Here is a 21,618-nt window from a genome sequence, read left to right on the forward strand (position 1 = left end):
ATCAGAGTAGGACTAATTATCAGTACTTTACAAGATAATTTAGCTTATTTAACTAAGTTAGCAGGTTAAGTTCAAAGCTGGTGATCATGACCAAGGTTTATCTATCATTAGAAACATGTTATCAGCTGTATGATATTGTAGCTTTCTTTTATTTCCTTTACAAAGTTTTTGTTTCAAACACTTCTGCCTGATTTACTCCTGCAGATACTGTATTAATTTAGATTTTTTATACAGGGCCAAATTTGTTAATATTGTTGAAAAAAAGTAATTGGGATGGAACCATTGTGAATTTAGGACGTCATATGTGACACCACTAGAACTTGGATTTAGATTGTGTGAGATTGAGATTGTGAGATTGTGCCCTGTGCTGTTGCTTTGTCATGTGCCTTCATAGTGTCTTTAGCAGATGATTTAAAACATTTCTTCTCATCCCCAGAGAGACTTTATCAAGAGCTTTCCCCACAGATCTGTCAACATTTTATAATAATACTCACACACTTGACCTTTAATACAAGTTGTTACTCATCACTTCTAGTTATGCAGATTATAAACTGCTGTAATGAATACACTGAGAAAACATGTCACATTAAATAAATGAAGTGCAGTTGATCGAATACCCTGATCAGGACTGTACATCATTATTTCTATATCTGTACATTCACCCCATCTGTAGTACACAGTCAATTGTGTGGCAGTGTCATGACTGGTGTATTAATATAGATGGATATTCTCAACAGAACACAGTTTGAAATATTATAGTGCAATACTGGAATCATTTCAAAGTAATTTAATTATGCTATATATTAAGCTAAAATATGTCATAAATGGATCCCGCACATGTGGCTCTCTCTGAGGTTTCTACGTTCTTCTTACCCTGTTAAAAGTTATTTTTCTGTTGTTTTTCTTTACTCTTGTTGAGAGTTAAGGGCAGAGGATGTCACACCTTGTTAAAGCCCTATTAGACCAATTATGATTTGTGAATATGGGCTATACAAAGAAAATGTGATTGATTGATTGATTAAATTGTTTCTTAAGCATCTATTTATGTTATTTGGTTTTATTTTAAGCTACCATATAGTGAATTCTGGGAAATCTGACAAACTCGTCCTTGTGTTGTAATAAAAATGTATAGATGGAGGCAAATTACCAAATAACATTGATATTATAATATCTAATATTGAGGATATAAGTGATTTAGTTGGAATGGCTAAGGCTGAATTTAGTCGTTAACCATGGTACACCATCATCTGTTATATGATACTGGATACAATGATGCAGGCAGTGGATTTAGAGCTGTTAGTGATGGATTGCCTTAATTTCTAACCTTATGATGGGCTTGACTGACTAGTAAAACAGAACAGGCTGAAAGCCTGCACTCTTCAAGGAGGCAGCCAAAGAAGGAGGAGGTGAAAATAGTGGAAATGGAGAGGAAGAAGGGGTGGGGGTAGATGCTTCCCTCTGCCGCGTCGGCAGTGATGGATCTCCCATCGGAGCTTCACAGTCCAGCAGTCATGGCCCTCAGTTTCGGGAGTTACCAGCCATGTCCGTTATCTTCTCCTTTAGATCTTTCCATCCTGTTATGTTACAGTGACTGACCATGTGGACATTGTCACCCTGCTCCAGAGACATGGATGACTTATACAAAAATCAATGAGTGATGAATACTCATGTGAGCTCTCAAAACCAGACTATAAGCCCACATATTGCTTGGAAAGATTGCACTATTTCTGAAGCAGAGAAATCTGTTCAATGCAATGAGAATTTACTCAACAGTGTAAATCCTGCAATGAACCCAACTTCGTCCTTTCGAAAGAACTGTTAAAGAATTCTCTTAGTCTCACAGTTTTCTTAACATGTCTGAGATGACATGAAATATGTAAATATGTAGGATTTCCAGTCAAGGTGACTGGAAATCCAGTCACCTTGGGCTGCTGATCTGCAAGATGAAGATCTTGCAGCTTTAGCAGTACACTATTCCAATTTGTCGTCAACACCCACATGTCTGTCAAGCAGGGCTGTTTGTGCTGTCGCTGTCACTCCTAACAAACAAGCTGATATATAACACAGGCGAGGAGAAGCAGGCTGCGAATTGTCAACACAGATGTTGTTTTACTTATTTCTTTTGTCACTTTTTTTTGAAGAGGAACAAATTACAAAGTCAGTTAGGTTTAACAGCAAAATGACAACTGCAGTGTTATCCCTGCCTCATTCCCTCTCTCCCTGCTCATAGGACAGGTAGAGAGAGCAGTGAACTTCAGCAGCTGCCAGCATGAAGACAACTGTTCATTAAGACAAAAACGAGATGTGCTGAGCAGGAATGAAATTCTAATTCATTAGAAATTAATAAAAGATTCTTAAGTGGTGAAATAGACTGTATCTATATAGAACTTCTCCAGTCTTATTGACCAATTAGAGCACTTTTGTCAAACAAGTCATACATACCCATTCAGCACACATTTTGTATGCAGTGTTTTTCCACAAACCATTCAAGTATTGCTGCTGCAGCTGTCAGGGGTAATTTGGGGTTAACATCTTCTCCAATGAGAATTTGGGATGCAGACTTGAGGTGCCTGAGATCAAACCGCTGACCTTCTGGTTAGTGGACGTCCCTCTCAACTCCCTTAGCCACAGGCACCTATAGTGACTCTTCTCACTTTAGGATAACAACATTTGTTGGTCACATTTTCTGAAACAACCCCCTTTTTCTTTGGGGATATAACTGGCAGCCTAATTTCTCCGAAGGGAAGGCCGGAGTAAGTTCAACAAAGGATGTGACTGTGACAGGAAAGAACTTCTGTATAACTCTCAGCCTAACCATGGTCAAGACTTCCCTAAACTTATAAAAACGTTAAGAGTGGCAGCACATCAGGAAGTAACACAATGGATAATGATGGCAATGATCCTTTGTGCTTTGGATGGGATTAACAAACATTCAGACAAAACACCTATTTTATCATTTATAGCCATAACTTGCATTATGGAATGAAAAAGTACAAACGACGATGGTGAAGGTCATGGTTACTTATTATGGTCAGGAAGTTTAAAATGTTGCAGTTTTTGTCCTGTTAGTTATTGAAATAAACACCAACATTAATTAATTATCACAAGCTGTCGCTATACCTGAAAATGAGATGAACAGCAGAACATACAAAATATGGAATGTTGATTGATATTAAATGATAAGCGGACTTTAGCACCTTTTCATGACATGATTCTTATAACATTGGTCACTCTTCACAACTCTGAGATTAATGAGCTTCAATATAAGAGCTGATATGACATAAACAGTTTATCTGGGGTTCTCTTGTATTTAATGTGCAGCTGATGATTTCTCAGGAGTCACCACTTTATTCAACTACAAAATCACTGAACACTGCAGGTGCATAATGTCTTTTCACTCACAATTTTAGTCTTATGTTTTGCCATTGCTAGGTTAAGTGTTGTCAACTAGGCAGTCAACTAGTGTTTGAAGCAAATCATATTAGGTAGCATTAACTCGCTCATTGTGTATGGACATAGCCTCCGTAAGCCACAAGGCCAGCGCAGGCTGTAAGTGAGAGGCCTGCTAACGTTACCACCATGTTGAACTTTGCTCGTTGCATCTGGGTACGTTGTCGATCGTAAGTGAAGCCAGGTTTCTAAACCCAAGAATTGTATGCAGACGTTATTGCAAACTGTCAAAGCTCCCTTCAGTTTTACTAGTTTACCTATAATATTCAAAGACTACTGACCATACATATATGAACCATTTTTATGAGACGTGATGAACACATGTGGATGTCAGCATGACAATTTATATAGTGACAAAATATTTTTTATAATGTACTTGTTCTCTACCCGCAACAACATTTGTTATTAAGCTCTGAACTTGTGAGTATCTGAGCCATGCAGGGAAGCAACATGAGAACACAATGTTTAACTAAGTTCACCACGTTAACTGTTATCTGGGATATGGCCATTAGACAGAGCAGAATTAGCATAAATTTGGAAATTTGTTGTCAGCAAGCCCAATAGAGTCCCTCTTTTTTGCTCAGGTTTGTTCCCTATCAGCTCCTTTCAATAGCAATTTGGGCCACTATGTGTACAAGGTGTCATTACTAACGTGGATAGGTGCTGGATAGGTAGAGTATAGTGTTAAAACCACTGTACTGAGCTTTTCCATTGAAAACAAAGTTGCAGGCAGCAAGTGAAAATTAAGCTGACGAGAGTGGAGTTAGCAAGCCAGAAATCCAATTAGCTCCAGGAAGAAAGGACACTAAATGCAGAAGGGAGTTAGCTCATAAGGCCTCATCACTTCAAGTAGTATATTATGCATAGTAACTTAACTCCTTGAGTATAACTTGAATGATAAGAAATGTATTTGTTAAACTGAATTTGTTAATTTTACTGCAAACACACTTTAATGTAGCTCATCCTATTCCACTAATCAATAAATTACAACACAGACCTACAGCCCGTGTGAGCGATGAGGGAATAGATGATTCGCAGGCCTTTTCAGTCCACCAGTTCGGTAGATGACAGGGCGTCATTGCTTACAGCAGCCCTGAAGATTGCAGCCGTAATGATTTTCAGAATTGACATTTGGATTTGCAGTCACAGCAGAGGGCAGAGAAAACGGCCACAAGGGAGCGTGTGTCTGGATCTGACAGTTGTCAGTCAGCTGGATGAGAGTCATCCTTTGGACAGGTGATGCAGTGGCGACGAGAAGGAGGAGACCTTCCTCTCTTCCCTTATCTCTCTTTTTTCATTTACAGCCTCTCTCTTTCTCCTTGTCTGGTTATCGCACTCTCACTGCCTTTCTATTCTTCGCACTCCCTCCTCAGATTCACATGAATAACTTGTCTTATATAAGCTGACCCTCGACTTCAAACCTCCCTTCCTTCCTGGCAATCGGATGTAGTCAATTCTCATTGTTTGCCATTTGCTACATTTTTTACCTCTTATCATTTCAATGCCATCAATTCCTGTTTTTCTCACTCAGTCATAGAAAAACGAATTCCTTGCTGGGCGTTGATCAAATATACAGTGTAAACATGATCACATTCGTTTCCCTGAATTCAGAGCTGTGCAATACAGGAGCAATTTAAAGTGTCGGAGTGATACAGATGATGGAAACACCATAGAAGACTGTGAGGTGAAGAAGGTACTTTTCATAAATCATTTGATATTGAGGCAGTATCACCTTTAAACCAGCACCCACTGGTGATATGTGTCTGTTTGATTGTTTGGTTTATTTATCAGTGCATCTCACTGAAATTGCCTTTACTGGACAAAAATGCAGCTGATAATATCCCATGAGAACCAGTTAAATAACCAATATTATACCTAGTTTTATAAATTACATTCCTTCTAATGGGGGGGGGGGATTGCTCTTCAGTTATTACTGATTTCATGTAAAAAATTAGAAATTACGAAAATAATCTGAACTTTGAACACAATCGTTTCCCAGCTCACAGTTTTTACTTGTCTCTGCTGATTAAGACCATGAGCAGTGGTGGAAAGCACCACAACATTGATAATAAGTGACCTCTAGTTGGGTTTAATTGGCCAATAACTATTTCAATGACAGGAAGGAGGTATTTTTGCACGGTGGAAATGTTGGAACATTTTGAGGCCCAGGTATTAGCATATTGTGGGGTGGAGTGGTGCCCATTTATTCACGAGACTGAGTTCACAGCAAACAGGATGTGACTTTTATGAGCAACCTTTTTTTTACAACAGGTCTTGAATCAGTCAGATTTTACAGCAGTAGGCAAGAGACAATGATTAACAGGGTAATTCCGGTTTAACTGTGTTTTCTGCTTTTGTTTCATTAGAAAGTATTATTATTATGCTAGTTCAAGTGCTAATTCTCAGTGTGTGTGTGTGTGTGTGTGTGTGTTTGTGTGTGTGTGTGTGTGTGTGTGACGGGAGGAAAGTTAGTCGGTTCCGTATTTCATGGGATCATGTCTTTTTCTGATTTCTAATCTAACACTCATTCAATACAGTACAGAGTGCACAGACTTTATCTTAGATATACATGTTCACTCTGTGAGTGCACCATAGTTGTTGTTATGGATCGTAATATGGAAAGCTGTTTGTGATACAAACCACAGGAATAATATCAAGTATTTGAATTGTGCAAATACAAATAGGACACATTTCAAAAAATTATGATCAGAAAATCACAGAAGTCTATTTGTCTTAACCCAGATTGAGTTGCTTTAAGTCACCCCCTCTTGTGAAAACCTGTTTTTGTCCTCCCATGTGAAGGATCCTAATAGAGCGTGGACCTTCCTCTCGCTCTGTGTGTCTCTCTGTCACACAGAGCTCCCCTCTCGAGCATTCATCAAATCAATTACTGCTGATGGGAGTTCCTCCTAACAGGTAGTGAGGTGTTGTGGCATTAATTCATCCTGTCCCTTTGATGGATTCGCTCGGCTCTCTTGAGCACCGGGCCCCGCAGTTCGAGAAGATCGGTCAGGCCTCACAAGCCATTACTTAAAACATTAGCTGGTCAGGACGCAAAGAGTGCGACTGCCCCATGATGATGTGCAGCAGATTTCTGTGCAGCAGATTTCTGTGCGACTGCTCTGAGTGTTAAGAGGACAGAGGCGGGACAGTTACAGCTGAAATGCCTTAATCAAGAAGCTAAGAGATATTTCCATGGGTAGCTGAGATATGTCTGCACTACCTCCCTGAGAGGTGACAGGGAAGATGGTTTCATGTGCACAAATTTGAAACTACTGTTTTCACAATTAGCACAAAAGAGAAGGAGACTGGCCCTCAGTCCAGCGCATGCCTCCACTAAGGCTCAACAGCCCACTTAAAAAAAATCAATCCAGCTGCAACAAATTGTCATCGATAACATCACATGCATGCACTCCACCAGGTTTTGTGGGAAAGCATTCAGTAGTGTTTGTGTAATCCTGCTGATAAACAAATAAACAATAAAAAAACAGTCGACAAATCAACACAATGACATGGACGAAAACATAACGTCCTCGTCATGACATCTTATGAACCTAATGAGCTTCTCTTTCATCGAATGTATATATTGGCTGATTTAGAAGGTAGTTAGAGAAAATGTTTGTCTTCAGAGCCACCAGTTTTACTTGGGACACAAGCAGATCATGTGTTTGTAACAAACAGAGGGTATATACTCACCTATGTAGATGCATGGTACGTTCTTGATAAAGCTCCTTAAAGTCACAATGAAAAAATCACTTACTTCACACTTAATTTTTTTTGGTTCAATCACTTTTGTATACCTCATGTTAGTAATGTGCCAGGCTTTGCAGGTTAAACTAAATGGGAGCAGGGAGATGATAACTGAAGCGAGTAAAAGGAGACTAGAAGCTAACCTGCGATGTGCCAGGAGTGAGATAGGGCCAATAAGGATCAGCAGCATCAAAATACTATAATAACTGCAAAAAAAGAAATTGTGATTAATAATTGTTCAGTGAACAAAGTTTATCTCTAAGCAGTTGGCCAGTAGACAATATGTAAAGCTTCTACTTTAAAAACAAAACAGCTCAGAGATTCTGCAGCCTGGACAAATAAATCCAAAGGAATAAACTGATTCAACCTGATCTCCAATGATGTGAACAGATGCACTGCTCCTTATTGAGGTGTAATTGTAAAGCAGTGTAATGAATTACTGCTCCCAGACACTAATAAGTAGTAAAATGACTTTTTGAGTAATGAGGCCATCATTAAATAGAGCTGGGTGCAGTACTGCTGCTGTAGAATGTATCCCGCTGTTACCCAGTCCCCAATAAAACCACAGTTTGTCTCTTCGACTCAGCTAAAATTTAAAAACTATTTGGCTTTAAGTCTGAGGTTAATGGCTGCGGCAGTAAAGCTCAGGCAAAAAAAAAAGTTTGTTGGAGTTAATTGAATGCATTTGCTTGTGCAGATTTCTTACAGTCAGCGTGAATACAGACTTTAATCTGCAGCAGAGCACGACCAGAGGATGGGACAGGAAATGTTTTACTGATAAGTGCTAATCTACTCCTTAGCCGCCAGATACCGAGCGCCCCATGTCAACTCGCCATGACTGACAGGCCAAAAGCATCTTTCACAACTTGTCAGAGGGAAGCGGTATCTCGTCGAAGTACTCGATGCTTTTTACAAGGCCCTTGAGCTCGCCTGCCTGGTGTTACTCACCAACAATAAAAAAGTACATGTCTGTCATAAATCATGCCCTATCATTATGAAGACATTACCATGGCCTCTTAAACTAATGTATACCAGGGCCCCTGTGTAATGTTTATGTATTTGGCTGAATACTTTACACAGGAAGTATTTCTTTATCATTAGCCTAAGGGTTGTGTCTAATCACACAGTCTGTTATTGTACTATAAGCCATGCATGCTGCCCACTCTCTCACTGTTTGTTTAGCTTGCTACAATCATCAGCTATGCATGTCGAACATACACACACACACACACACACACAAATGCACACACACAAACACACACACACACACACTCACACACACAAACAAACACACACACCAACTGAGCTCCAGCACTGGCTTGAAGTGGTGAATGCAGGGATGGAATTGGCTCTCTAACAGCACTGCCCCCTATACAAAAGTTGGACTAAATCCTCAATGGGTGTGAGCTGCTCTCTGTCACCAGGGGAAATTGCCTGTACAGCTAATACTGCAGCTGTTCAAATGACCATGAAATACTGTGAAGGATCTCACAGTTTAAACTCTACAGCATCGCATCAGACGGCTTCCAGCCATATTCAAAATGGAGGAGAGTCAGTCGGACTGCGTGTGTTTGCTGTTGGACAGGATAAGCTGTGAATCAGGCAGGTGATGTGACTAAGATCAACCCTGACAAACAGTAGTAGTTGCAAGTAGTTGAAAATGAAGAAAGATTTGGGAATTGGTGACTCATGGATCGAGAGAACAGCTTTACGTGCATTGTCAAGTTTGCTTCGGTTTAGTTCTTGTTTTAATTTTTAATTATAATTTATCAAAAAATGTCTTTTAAAAGCTTTTTAATTTGCTGCCATTTCACTATTCAACTTCTTGGCTTGATAAATTAATTTCATCAATGCAACAGCGTATCAGTATGTTTACCAATCTGCGTTTTTTTAATTGTTTCTACTTTGCTGTTTTTTAATCATTGTTAGGATACCATCAATAATACTGAATGCCTCTACACATGTTTTAATACAAAAGCATAATTCCTCAAAAGAGATAATTCCTCCAAGCCATTGGGATTAATTCGTGAATTAAGATACTTTTGCTGTTTAGCACAAGTTTTGTACAGTCGTCCAAACAGGAAAAAAAAACACCTTTTGAGTAGTTATGACAACTGAAGGCTACCACAGGTTCTCTCGGGTGAGGTGAGGGGTATTCAGCTGCAACATGCAATGTCACCACTAGATGTCACTAAATTCTACACACTGAACCTTTAAATTCAACACCAGTGCAGTGGTTCTAGCTTTCAAACAAGCAAGATCCCTTCAGTTGCCCGTAATGTCACTTGCTGTACATTTAATGGTAACTCAACAACCCCTAAAACAAATCTTTTGTTGCTTCTCACCTTGTTTCAGTGAAATACAGCTGTACTGCAGGGTGTTTCAGTATGCTGTCACACCACTGTTGGGAGTGGTTATACGGGCAAATACTAAGCAATTCAGGGGCAGTCCTAAACTTGTAGTATTAACCAATGGACATACGCTGGTTTAAGTTGTCATAATTAACATTCACATAACGTAAACAAAATTCTAACACCACCATTAGGTAAAGAGCTTGGGGTATACCCATAGAAACCACAGTTCAGCAGTCCCTATAGAATAAATAGAGTTGGTGTATGTAACTGCCGGACATGGTTTCTTTCACACTACAAGACAAGAAGTTATCATACTCTCTCTCAGCAGCACTGCTTCGTCAGGGCACTGGGAGCTACAGTGACTCGCTTTCAGAAGTGACAAGGCAGGCTGTTAGCATGCTAAGAGGTAACATTGAAAGACATTTTACAAAATATCTCTATCCAGATAAGAACCCAAACAGAACTTCAGACGCTGGGAGTGCCTGTAATGTGGTGCAGTAGTGTTACATTTAGCCTCAAACTTGTAATTAGACCCATAGCACTGCTGACCACGCCTAGAGAAACTGGTATATTGTGGAGTGCACTCATGGGTGTGTCCTCTCACCCATTTGGTTGATGGGTAATGTTAGAGGCTGTAGCTATGTATACTTCCCGTATGGGGAACATGTGCCAGTTCTTCCTTGCTACTGAATAAACGACAGTAAACAGTACCTGCGTCTCTGCCTTTCCTTGTCTTGCCACATTGGTGACCCCGTTTTTTGGACATGTTCGAGGTAGAGGAGGATAGTGTCCCTTCCTCATCGGGGGAAGACGTATTTTCTTCCCCGGCGCCCGTGGACCGTGTCTCCACAACGACCATGACGCCGCAGCTTCCGCGACCGACCAGCTCCGCAGAGCACGTTAATCTGCCGGAGTTTTGGCAGAACGACCCCGCGCCGAGGTTTCTGTACGTCGAGGCTCTTTTCCATCTGCGAGGAGTAACGGCAGACGACTCCAGGTATTTTTTGGTGGTCGCGGCTTTGGACCAGCAATCCACCCGGCGCGTGATGCAGCTCCTGCGAGCCCCACCACTGCGCGGAAAGTACGCCGCCCTCAAGCAGCTTCTCCTCCGGCGCTACAGCTTGTCAGCCGCGGAGAGAGCAGACAAGCTACTGTCGCTTCCCGGTTTGGGCGATGGTTCGGCAGTGGACCTGATGGACGAGATCAATCAATCAAATTTATTTGTATAGCCCATATTCACAAATTACAATTCATCTCATAGGGCTTTAACAGGGTGTGACATCCTCTGTCCTTAACCCTCAGCAAGAGTAAGGAAAAACTACAAAAAACCCTTTTAACAGGGTAAAAATATGTAGAAACCTCAGAGAGAGCCACATGTGAGGGATCCCTCTCCAAGGACGGACAGAAGTGCAATAGATGCCACGTGCAGGAGAACATCATCAATAATCAAAGTCTCTAGCAGCATTGATGAAGCACAGTCCATGCTCAGCAACCATCTAGACCACGATCCACCATACAGACCAGACGCCACTTCAGTCCTCAGTCACCGTCCACCGCCGCCCACCAGGAGGACCCATCACAAGCCACCACTGCGGTCCTGGTCCACCGCCCGTGCCCAATGCCAACGCGACATAGGGTCCGCCACCAGCACCACGATCAGCCCACATGACTCAGAATCCGCCACAATGGATCCAACACCGCGACCCCCGGTGCGCGATCCACAAACCGTAATCCATGGTGCGGCCACAGAGGCCCTGGATCTGCGGGTGATAAGGCAAAGGGATTCCGGGGAAGGGGGATAGGGATGGAGAAGAGGAAGGAGAAGCTGGAAAGAGAAGCTCCGTGTGTCATGTGTCATAAAATAGAACAAGTAACGTTCTGGCGCACTAATTAGCTCTAACTTTAAGCTTTATCAAAAAGGAAGGTTTTGAGCCTACTTTTAAACGAACAGATGGTGACTGCCTCCCGAACTGAAAGTGGTAGATTATTCCACAGCCGAGGGGCTTGATGGCTAAAAGCTCTGGCTCCTACTCTACTTTTAGAGAATTTAGGGACGACAAGTAGGCTTGAATTCTGGGAGCGGAGTGCTCTAGTGGGTTTATAAGGTATTAACAGCTCTTTAAGGTATAAAGGCGCTATATTATTAAGGGCCTTGAAGGTGAGGAGGAGAATTTTAAATTCTATTCTAGATTTAACTGGAAGCCAGTGTAGCGAAGCTAATATTGGAGAAATGTGCTCTCTTCTCTTTGTTCTCGTAAGGACACGTGCTGCGGCATTTTGGACAAGCTGTAGAGTCTTTAACGACTTCCTGCTGGAGCCTGATAATAATGAATTACAATAGTCCAGTCTCGATGTAACAAAGGCATGGACTAGTTTTTCTGCATCTTTTTGTGAAAGGACATGTCTAATTTTTGAAATATTATGCAAGTGGAAAAAAGCGGTCCTAGAAATTTGTTTTAAGTGACTATTAAAGGATAAATCAGGATCGAAGATCACTCCCAAGTTCCTGACTGTTTCATTGGAAGCAAGGGCAATGTCGTCTAGCGCAGCTATATCATTAGATAATGCATCTCTAAGGTGTTTGGGGCCAAGTATTATAACCTCTGTTTTGTCTGAGTTTAATAAGAGAAAATTGCGGGTCATCCAGGTTTTTATGTCCTTGAGACATGTTCGAAGTTTAGTTAATTGATTACTTTGTTCAGGTTTTATTGACAAATATAACTGGGTGTCATCCGCATAGCAGTGGAAATTTACTGAGTGTGTCCTGATAATGTTTCCTAGTGGAAGCATATATAATGAGAATAAAATTGGGCCGAGCACAGAGCCCTGGGGAACAACATGATTAACTTTGGTGCGCACAGATGACTCATCATTAATTTGCACAAATTGGGAGCGATCAGAAAAATACGATTTAAACCAGTTAAGGGCGGTTCCATTAATGTTAATTAACTGTTTTAGTCTTTGTAATAAAATTTGATGGTCAATTGTGTCGAATGCTGCACTGAGATCTAACAGAACGAGGACAGACACAAGTCCCTGATCTGAGGCTATTAAAAGGTCATTAGTGACTTTTGCCAAGGCTGTCTCTGTACTGTGATTGGCTCTAAACCCCGATTGAGATGCTGTCGTTGCTGGGCTCCGAGGATGATGGTTTCCTGTTTCCGCACATCTTTCTGCGCCAGCTCCCGCTGCAGGTGCGCGCAGCCCTCGCCAACTCTTCTTGTTTGGCGGCCGGCGACTTCCGTGGATTGGCTGAGCAGGCGGACCGGATCCTGCTGACTTCAAGGAATGTCGCCGTGCAGAGTGTGGCCGTGGAGTCCTTGCAGCCGACGTTGGAGGACGAGGTTCCGGCATTGACGGCTGCGGTTTCCACCCGCAGACAGCGCGGCCAGCTGTGTTTCTTCCATCAGCGCTTCGGCAGCAAGGCGCGCCGCTGCGTTCCTCCGTGCGCGTTCGAGGCACCGGGAAACGGAAGAGCCGGCGCTCGGTAGCAGCCATGGGCGCTGGCGAGCAAGAGGAGCTGCTGTTCGTTCATGACTCCATATCAGGTAATCAGTTCCTGGTGGACTCCGGCGCGCAGAAGAGCCTTCTCCCTCCTGCAGCTACGGACGTCTCGGCCTGTGGCAGTGGTCCGCGTCTGACAGCGGCTAACGGTTCGGCTATAGAGACGTTTGGTACCAAGTCTGTGACGGTGTGTTTCAATGGACGCAAGTTTCTGTGTGACTTTGTTGTAGCCTCCATTACGGTTCCTATTATCGGAGCAGATTTTCTGTGCACTAATGGGTTGTTAGTGGATGTAGCTAATCGCAGGCTCATTGATGCTGTGTCTTCTGCGTCTTTTCCGTGTCAGACAGGGGGACCCGGGCCGTTAACACACGCTAATTTCGCGGCATCAAAGGATGTCTTCCAGCGCTTACTGGCGGAATTTCCTTCGCTGACAACGCCCCCATTTTCTGCCGCGGTTACTAAACACGGCGTGGAACATTTCATTCCCACTGCGGGTACGCCCGTTTTCGCACGTTCGCGTCGCCTCGACACCGTGAAGTTAGCCACCGCGAAGGAGGAGTTTGCTACCATGGAGCGTTTTGGGATCGTTAGGCGGTCCAACAGCCCGTGGGCTTCGCCGCTCCATATGGTGCCCAAGGCGGACGGGTCTTGGCGGCCGTGCGGTGACTTCCGCCGTTTAAATAACATTACGGCCCATGACCGTTATCCCATTCCGCATGTTCAGGATTTTTCGATTCGTCTGGCGGGCATGACAATTTTTTCTAAAATCGATTTGGTGCGAGGTTATCATCAGGTGCCTGTGCGGGCAGAGGACGTGCCCAAGACTGCAGTCATTACACCGTTTGGGCTTTTCGAGTTCCTGCGAATGCTGTCGGCCTTAAAGGCGCGGCGCAGACGTTTCAGCGCTTGATGGACTTGGTGTTACGTGACCTCGCGTTTGTTTTCGTCTATTTGGACAACATCTTGGTGGCCAGCCCGTCGGTTGATGAGCATTTGTCGCACCTTAGGCAGGTTTTCCAGCACTGGCTGCCGATCAACCTGGGGACCCGGGTATCGTTGCACTGAGAGCTGCGAGTACCGATCTGGAGCTGGAGGAGGCAGTGGTGCAAAATGGTGGGCCTGCCCTCCTTTGCGACGTCTCCACAGGCCGCCCCCGCCCGGTGGTGCCGGTTGCTTGGCGCCGTCGGGTCTTTGATATGGTGCACTCTCTTTCTCATCCGGGTGTCCGGGCGTCGGTGAAGTTGGTGTCTTCGAAGTTTGTGTGGCTTGGCCTTCGCAAAGAGGTCAAAGAGTGGGCAGCCACATGTGTGGCGTGTCAGCGCGCAAAAGTTCACCAGCACACTAGGGCGCCCCTCGAGCCATTTTTGATTCCGGCCAAGCGTTTTGATCATGTGCATATCAACCTTGTACCGTACCACTGCCTACCACCCCCAGGCTAACGGTTTGTGTGAACGTTTTCACTGGTCGTTTAAGGCGTCATTGCGGGCTGCGCTCTCAGATGCAAACTGGTTGGATCGGTTGCCGTGGGTAATGCTCGGGTTGCGCTCGGCTCCTAAGGCTGACCTGGATGCCTCGCCTGCAGAGTTGGTGCTCGGTCAGCCGCTCCGCGTCCCAGGGGAGTTTCTGCCTCAGAGCTCGGCCCCCTTTCCGGTTCCTGTTGCGCGTCCTGCGTCACAGGCCGCTTGTGCACCGGTGCCTGTGCATCATTTTTCTCCTCGGTCTTTCGTGCCAACGGATCTCGCGACCACTCGGTTTGTTTTTGTGCGTCACGATGCTCACCGGTTTCCCCTCCAGCCCCGTATGACGGCCCGTTTAGAGTGTTAGAGGCGGGTTCTAAAAGTTTCATTGTGGACATGGGCGGGCGCAGGGAGCGCGTTTCGTTAGACAGGCTTAAGCCAGCTCATCTGTTGGCCGGCGAAGAGATGCTACCGGCCCGGGTTCCCCGTCGTGGTCGCCCCCCTTCTAAGACCCCTGTGTTGTTTTCTCCAGTCGTGCCTCCTGATCCTGTGCCTGTTGTAAAGGATGTCCCTTCTGCCTGTTCCACCCCTGCGTTTGCGGACGGGGGTCGGCGTAGCCGTTATGGTCGCCTCGTTAAACCCCCTGGAAGGTACTGACTTTTGTCCAATTTTTTTTTCCCTCTGGGTGTTCGGGGGAGGGCTGTGTGGAGTGCACTCATGGGTGTGTCCTCTCACCCAGTGGGTTGATGGGTAATGTTAGAGGCTGTAGCTATATATACTTCCCGTATGGGGAACATGTGCCAGTTCTTTCTTGCTACTGAATAAACGACAGTAAACAGTACCTGCGTCTCTGCCTTTCCTTGTCTTGCCACAATATAGCATTTGATGTGAATTCATTGTTTCCCAAATAATCTGTTTTTCAATGTACACGTGGATACACAAAAAGGCAGCCAATTGTAAAAATCTCAGAGGAAAAGTCTGTTTAGAAAAATATCCACAATAGTTCCGACAGGATGATGCTGAACATTTCGACGTTTTACGCAGACTAATAAGATAATAGCTCTGGATCTAAATGTTTACTTTATGGCTATAGCAAAACTTACCTATTGCCCCTTTATTACAAACTTCAAATAGTTCTTCAGCGAGTACTTGTTTCTGTAAAGCTGAGACAAATAATGTCACTGTTAGTGTATAGATATGAGCTGCTGTTTGTGGCGTTTAGATGTCTTACTTCTCACAGTGAGAGAAAAAGCTGGATCTACTCAGAGGTCTCGCACACACACACACACACACACACACACACACACTCACACACACATACACACAAACACACAAACACACACAAAAACATAATCAAAACACTGAATCAGAGGGGTTTTTAAACATATTATATTTTGGCTATTAAATCTGCAAAATACTAATTAAATTAAAAGTTATCTCAGGGCACTACTTGAAAAGTGAACCGCAAATCGTCATAAAGTGACGGTATCCCTACGCCACAGCTTGGCAAGGGACTTTCAATATAACAAACAAGACGGAAATATGTCTCAAATACACATAAATACACTCAATTTGGTTTAGTGGGACTGCACACACAAATTCAAATAAACCGGTCACTAATAAGCACAGAGTGAAAAAAGCAAGCATTGAGGGAATAACCCTCAGACTACACAAACTCATACGGTAGATTTAGTATAATGTTTCTGAAACTCATTCACCAGGACAAGAACAGAAGTGGTTTCATACTCACCACTCTGCTTCTCTGAGTTTCTCTTTTAATATAATTACAGAGTATACACATGGACATTTCTGATACCAAACCTGGTTAATTGGAACAGATCTACAGTCATATAGAGAAAATTGATAATTTAGTACACATACATTTAAACCACTTCTATTCATGTTTATATAACGTCAACTTCGGGCCTTTTTAAAAAAGGCTCAATACTGGTACTCGACCACTTGGGTGGATTTGTCCACATTTGGTGCTGTAGTATTTGGGACAGTAGGTTGGTGTATGTGTGGCTGAGTCAAAATATAATACAGTGTGTGTTGTGTGTGTGTGTGTCTGTGTGTGCTCATGGTAATAGGGGGTCATGTCGCCCAATGTAGCAGTGGCTTTGGACAACAATAGAGCTCTATGGTTAAGAGGAACAACATAAATCAGGCCTTATTATGTTCAGTTTGCCATACACAGGCTATGCCTCAACCCCTGGATGGTCAACGCTCTTCTTCTCTGGCCTGTACAATTAAACTCTGCCACTGCCTTCAACCCATCAGTCTGAGGCTGTCAGCTAGCTTCTGTCCTCTGTGATTAATGGTACACATCGCAGGCTGAAAGGCACACTAAGAGGACAATAAGCATTTTAGATGGACATTATTCCTACAAAATCCCTGTCATGCTGCTGAACAATAGCATGGGTCCTGACACAGTCAAGGTCAACCTAGGCACCTTTTGTTCAAATAGCAGTAATTGTTTTTGGAGCGAGGGCTCTAAATGGAGATGGAGGGTTAATTCATTTTATTAAATGACTGTTTCAAAAAAGGGTTTATTCTGATCTTGCTGTATTGATAAGGTGCGCAATGGCAACCACAACTTTGGCCTCTTACCAGAAGATCGGCATCTTGATCCCCGTCTTTCCTATCTGCAGGTGTCCAAAACATCCTTGGGCAAGATACTGAACCCCAGATTCCCCCTCTAGAAAAAAGTGCTGCCCATAGATGCACTGTATGAATATGTATGTGAATGGGTGAATGGTAAAAACTGTACTGTAAAGTACTTTGAGTTGTCATGAAGATTAGATAAGCGCTATATAAATACAGGTCATTTAACTTGGTGGATATTCTGATTTATTTTCAAAATATATGGAGGTAATTTACTTGGTCCATGATGAAGCCTCTTGAAAATTATACCTGCAAATTTTGAGTGGATGTTCATGGCCCCAAGTGGATGACACCGATGAGATTGGTGTGCCACTGAGGGTCATGTCTAGTCCAAAAGAGATATGTAAATCTAGTGGGTAGAATAACATGGAATATAAAATTATTATCCCTAGACGGTGAACCCTAATTGAATTCTTGACCTTTTTTTATTCTCCACCATTGGGGAAAAGAGTCAACTCTATAAGTATCTTGCACCATAGAATTTGCTCAACATGTTACTTCACCCAAAGGACAAACCATTTTGAATTTAAATACCACATGGTCTTGCGTCTGGTGCAACCCTTTTGACAAACTTCACATTAGCCCCATTAATGCTAATTAGAATACAAAGAAAAGAAGAAATATCATAAGTTGTTGTTGTCTTGTCCGCTCAGGTTTTATCTTCTCAGGTTTTATCTGCTCATGTTTTGCCATCAAAGTTCGACATATTTGATTTGATGATGTCGTTCACTGGAGGGATGGGATTGTCAATCTCAAAAATTAATAGGTTTGAATTGTCTCTTTACAATGCATTTTACAAGCATGTCTACAGGAAGATGTCTTTATTATTTCCAATGTTCCAAATGGCCACTGTAGCATCTCCCTGGCTGCAGTGTTGTGCATGAAAGTGGAAAAATCGTTCATTAAACGAACTGTACAAATCAATTTACAAATGATGAACCTGAGCAGCGTTCACTCCAGCGAGAGTGAATCATCATCGTATAGAGCATCATGTGAAATAGCAGGAGCGAAGATATGTATGTGTGAGTGTGTTTGTGTGTATGTGTCCGGGGCTTCGCCCCCACCCACCCGCTCAGAGATACAAGCAAAGTGAGATCAGAGGAGCGGTAACATGAGGTACAAGCTGGTAAGTTACTCTGTTGAAGAGAGGTGGCAACAAACTGTGAAAATACAGAGTTTCTCTCTGGTCCACAGCTGCTCAATGATCAGAAGGTTGGTTTGTACTGTGCTGGAGTTTTGTGACCTCCTTCCACACTCTGACCTGCTCTCAGTTTAACCTGATCAGTATATGATGTTAACTTCCTGTTTGTGAGACTTCATTTAAACATCAAGTATTAAACATTTCATGCTCATTACAACATGAGACCTGATACTCACAGTCAGGACTGTGAGGAGTCAGGAGTGTTAAAGTGACTGGAGGATATGATCTGCTATGATACCATTGCTAAATAACTAAATACATGATCGTCAATTTGTCATCTAAATCATAACCATCACAATAAAAAAACAGAACAAATAATCGTGAACTATTTCATATTCATCTGTATAAAATTAACTTTCATACAGTTGAACTAGTTCTGAAGTGGCACAACACTGGATGGCTGCATAGCGCTGCCTCCCCAAGGTGTCTCAGTCAACAATTCTGTCTCTTGTACCTTGTTGTCTTGACAAGATGAATCGTAGGAATAGAGATGACCCTTTCAGAACATGTTCCCTTATTGGCGTTCATTGTGTTGCACTCCACTGAGCACCATATGGGAAAAGTGATGGAAGCAGTTCGGTAAATAAATAGAAGTCCAACTTTCACTATGCCACATACGTGGCCGAAGCCCGTAAAATGTGTCCATGATTGTTGGACTTCTCCCATTTAGATGTAGTCTGTTATTTAGTAAATCTTACGCTCTATTTCACTGTGTATTTGGTGTAAAATCTCTTCCATTCAAACTTACATTCATAACACAAGTATTAATCGGCTGTTTGATCGTTGAGGGGTTGTTACGGGGGCACAAAATGGATGAATGCTTCTAACAACCATAAGACACTCGCACTCCAAATACTGTCACACCACATTAGACAACAGAGCATGTATCTGGTTTTAAATGTCGCTCCTCCCTTAGATCTTTGTCTCACAGATCATTCCAGTGCTTGCCTCTGTTAGACATCCTGTCACAGTAATAGCCTGTCTGCAAGGATGTGACCAGTACATACCCCACTGCCCCGAGATCCTCGGGAACATGTGAACAGAATTGATGACTTTTTAACTATTGGTGGGTCTGCTACGTGCCCCACCTGTACAGAATGCCTTGATAAAATGACACAGTGTGGCCACTCAGTCGGTTCAGAGCCAATGAAGTGAGCACGGATCTGATATGGAATTAAAGGGCCAATTAGTCCTCAGGTAACGGATAACAGCTCACGTCCGTTTGCCGCTCTGCTTTGATGGGACACAGGGAGGAAGGCAGACACGGTATGAAATCCCGAGCATGACACTCGCTTTGCAGCTTCTACCCTCTGGCTTCAGATGCAATGCAGGCCTTTGATTTTCCCATTAGCAGCTGGAATAGAGGACGTACTGCTTAAACCTACCTGGCTTATGATGTTCAAAAAAGGGGCGGCAGAGATAGTGTTAGCCTAACCGCGCACCCCCTCCTCCCCCTGCCCTCACATAGGGGCTTCAGTCAGGCTGATAAGGGATAATCTGTTCATTTACAGCCAAGCTTACCCAGATTCCACATTGATGTTGGCTCTCATATCCACTCGCCCTGCCCTCTCAGGGGCTGCCGCAGCCCTGAGATGCAGGGGAGACTCGGTTGGCTTCACCGGAATGAAAATGAACCTCCATCGCAGGTGTGTTTTTAAGACATGCAGCAGGGCAACGTGCTTTGAATGGGGAGCAGCTGGTACGAATATAATTGGAAAAGAACAATGAGAGCGGCTCAAAGGCATTTATTAGTTCTCCCTTTGATTCTATAATAAAAAAAGTGTGCTGGATATTTGTTTCTTTTTCCATCACACAAATTTGTTATTGTCATAAACTATACTTTTTTGTGCATTATGGCTGCAGTGAATAATATGGTTGTTCATTATTCTCAATAATATTCAAATATATATTATTATTATTATTAGTAGAAGTAGGATTAATATTAGAAGTATTATACTTTTTATATTATTATTAATATTATTATCTCCAATAGAACTCTAGACACTAATTTGGCCTTTTGGTATCAATTATATTACAGTTTCTGAAACTGAGACATTTTATTTTATTATCGCTCCTGAGCTTGGACCCAAGATTTTTAAGAAAAAAAGTGTCAACATTTTGGAATTTGTTAAAGAAAAGAAACTCGAATCTGAACAGATTGTTTCAGACTATGAAACAGTTTGTAGTTTCATAGTGAAATTGTAAACAGTTAGTATTACTTTATATATGTTTTATTTATTAATTAAAAACCTGATTCAGTGAATGTATATTAATGCACGGACTCACACTCTCCTCCCCTCTCTTTTATCTTCCTCTTTAATGTCCCCTCATGACCTGAAAATCAATGATGGACAGTAGCAAACTAAGGAGCATTTATATAATGTAATTACAGGCAGCCAAAAAAACGAGCTGGAGTGAGCCTGTAACTCCATATTTTTTGTCTCAGCTGACTTCGGCTCTTATATCATATTGATTAAAGCTTGTCATAGGTGGTTTGAGAGGAGGTTCTCCGGGGTCATTGGAAGCAAAAATGGTAGTTTATTGGATTATGGCTTTAATTTAATTTCAGGCAACAACTCAGCTTAGTGATGTGCCGCTCTCCTATGGCTCTGTCTTTACCTGCCTGCTGTTTCTCCCATCCTAATACAGACCCAGGTCAGCACCAGCGCACTCCTAATTCATCTCCCTGCATCTCTGCTCTTGAGAGAAGAACAAATTTCATTGTGTGTGCGAGAGCAAATCAAATAAAGCAGCAGACCAGTCGCTGCCATGCGGCAAAAAAAAATCTATATATATATTATATATATATATTTGATCACACATGAGAGTTTAAAGGACATCAGGGGTTTCACACAGAGGACTGTGAAATGTAGAAACCATAAATCTTTCCCTGCCAACTTTTGGAATGTAAGGAACATACATTTTTACATATTACACTGTGCAGTTGAAGTACTCTGTCAAAACAAGTTTGAGGGACAAAAAAATGACATCAGTAAAAATCAATAAATGCAGCAATAAATAATTAAATACATAAATAAATGAAAAATAAATACATTTTCGTGATTAAAAGGCTAATTATGTATTTTTTAACATGTATCTATTGATTTATTTAATATCAGTTTGAAGCGGGATTGGTCAGTTGGGGAAAACTAGATAAACCTGTGAAATAGTAAAGTCAAGTTAGTAGTGGAAGATCCAATCACACCCCTATAACCCATACGGCTTTAGACTGCGG

General features: G+C 42.5%; 1 protein-coding gene across 1 annotated transcript in view; it reads left to right on the plus strand.

The window, feature by feature from the left end:
• The window catches only part of nxph1 (neurexophilin 1), a 48,458-nt gene that overhangs the window by 7,552 nt on the left and 19,288 nt on the right, over positions 1-21,618 (plus strand). The gene's annotated exons all lie outside the window — the stretch shown is intronic.

The sequence above is a fragment of the Platichthys flesus genome, chromosome 17 (genome assembly GCF_949316205.1).
Source record: "Platichthys flesus chromosome 17, fPlaFle2.1, whole genome shotgun sequence".
In the NCBI taxonomy this organism is placed as follows: Eukaryota; Metazoa; Chordata; class Actinopteri; order Pleuronectiformes; family Pleuronectidae; genus Platichthys; species Platichthys flesus.